Genomic DNA, 2,343 nt, shown 5'->3' with positions numbered 1-2,343 from the left:
AAGTCAACGAGTTGATTTATACGGATACTGAGTACGCGTATGACACTATTCATACGGGTACTGAGTATGCGTCTCATGTAGGGAAGGGATGAGAGGGCACCATAGCAAGACTGCCTTTCAAGTGCCATCCCTTCCCTACATTTGAGGGATAGGGAAGGGATAGCTAGCACCATACTGCTAGCTCTTAGGCATCCAAATAATTCCATCCTCTAATATCCTTAAAATGCATTTTCCATACAGACAAATATCACTAATTACAAAACATAAGTTTTGGCCTGAAAAAACTTTTAGTAGGTCAAAACGTGAACCAAAACAAATACACTACGATCAGAGACAAAAATCCTTTTCAAACAACAGACACATTTGTTGCTACATTGAAAAATAACATAGAAGCAAAAAGAAAAACAAAGTAGAAGCGGAAGACACGTATACTAGCTTCATATGAGGTTGCTTTTTACTAAAGGTTTTAGTCTGTTTCATTGTTTTTTTTTGTGTACATCCTTATTTCTAGTTTATCATTTCTCTCCACATATTAAATCTTTTGTTTGATATTTTATCTGATTTTGTGTGATAGGACCCCCGCTGAATTTGCTGTTGTTACTATCTGCGGTCATGTATTCTCTAATCAATGCATACACAATGTCATTTTACCCAGTGCAAGGTTCAACTCAATGTGACGTCAATCTTCTTCGGAAGGAACATTAAGAAGTTCTGTGTCCAATGAGCCTAGTCATGATTGTTCTGTTGGAAAATCTGATCTACAACTCGTTGAGAAACTTGAGCCTTGTTCAGAGGGCATTTTTGAATCATCCAAAATTAAAGCTGTTGTGTAAGTTCTTGAGTCACTCTCTAACCCAAGAAATTGTGCCATCAAATTGAGCTCCCTCGAAATTAGTGAAAACGTTGCTCCTTGAGATTGCTAACCGTGATGGGTCTTCAGTGGTAGCTTTTCATTTGATAGCTTGTAGCAGAAAGTAAAATATTGCCGTCCTTTATTCCTATTGATCATTCCAATTCATTTCCTTGCAGATCGGACTATGGTGGTTGCTTTCCTTGCAGAAGGTGCTCACAACCAGGACCTTGTTCAGGTGCATAACTCATAGCCGTAATCCAGACCCTGGACCTTGTAAGTGTTGCAGATTTGAGTGACAAAACAGGACGCTAGCAAAGACTGTTATGTGAGTTATGCATCTGTTAGTTTACTTATATGCTATCTATTTAAGTTTCTAAACCTTAGGAATTCTCTTAAGTATTAAACTTCTTGAATGCAAAAGAGTGTTTAGGAATCCTCTTAAGTTTTAAGCCAATGACTTAGTTGAATCCGTTTCGTAAGCTGCTGGAGCTGCTTATTTTAAAATGAACAGAATTTAGCCTAAATGAATTTGTACTGATAACCTTCCTAATAATTTCAGGTGGTAGAAATTCCAAGAGGGAGCAGGTCGAATTAAAGTTTGATCATATAAATGGGAATGGGTGCAGCTATGGACCTCCCTACGAGTGTCAACTGGCAAGTCTGCTTGGTAAGGATCTCAACTGGTGAAATTTTTGGATTTTTTCTCCTAAAACTTCTACCAATTTACTGTGTATGCTTTTGATTAGGAATTCAGGATCTCAATTTCTTCATGATCTATGGACGGGATATTTTACATATGAAAATTAGTTGCAATATGTTTTATTTAAAATTCAATTTGAGTGGATACTTGTACGTGTTTAAGTGGTTCTGGTGTCGAGCAGATTGCTTGCCTCATTTCCTATTTTTGTGTTGTTAATTGATGTAGTCTTGGTTGGTTTTTGTTTACAGCTTAGGGCTGGAACAATGGACCTGATTTGAGCAAGGTTGTCATAAAATGAAGGCATAAATGGTGAAGTCCTAACTTCAACTTAGTGTTGAAACTTTATGATTTGTTAAGCATGTAATAGGATATTGGTCAAGGTTTTCCAACTTAGTCTCCAACATTTTCAGACTTGGAACTTGCAGTATTTTAGAAAGTTGAAATTGTAAACTGAATACACTTTTTAATACAAATTGGGATTTAAAGTAAAATTTAATTTTGTTAGATCTAGTTTTGAAATCATTATTTTTTTAATTGCGATTCAACTTTTAGTAATTCAGTTGAATCAGCTTTGGATTCAGCTAAACCACTACCATTTTTTTTAATAAAATATCACCAATAGAACGACTGTGTCCATCGGTATCTGCCGATGGACTGTTGAAGAAAGTGGTTTTTTTAAGAATTCAACGTTTACCGGAACCAGTCGTTTTGAGAAAAACCATTTCAAAATTACTACTGACGGACACAGTCGTTTATAGTGATATACTTTTCCTGACAGTGGCTTAACTTC

General features: G+C 36.1%; 1 long non-coding RNA gene across 1 annotated transcript; it reads left to right on the top strand.

Moving 5' to 3' along the window:
* The first annotated feature begins 667 nt into the window (after positions 1-667).
* LOC113297267 lies at positions 668-2,009 on the top strand. Its single transcript, XR_003333416.1, has 4 exons — positions 668-829; positions 1,030-1,178; positions 1,413-1,520; positions 1,802-2,009. It is a non-coding gene; the product is annotated as an uncharacterized LOC113297267 (long non-coding RNA).
* The last annotated feature ends 334 nt before the right edge of the window (positions 2,010-2,343 follow it).

The sequence above is a fragment of the Papaver somniferum genome, chromosome 7 (assembly GCF_003573695.1).
Source record: "Papaver somniferum cultivar HN1 chromosome 7, ASM357369v1, whole genome shotgun sequence".
Classification (NCBI taxonomy): domain Eukaryota; kingdom Viridiplantae; phylum Streptophyta; class Magnoliopsida; order Ranunculales; family Papaveraceae; genus Papaver; species Papaver somniferum.
The sequence above is the reverse complement of the archived record's forward strand: the minus strand, read 5'-3'. Positions and strand labels throughout refer to the sequence as shown.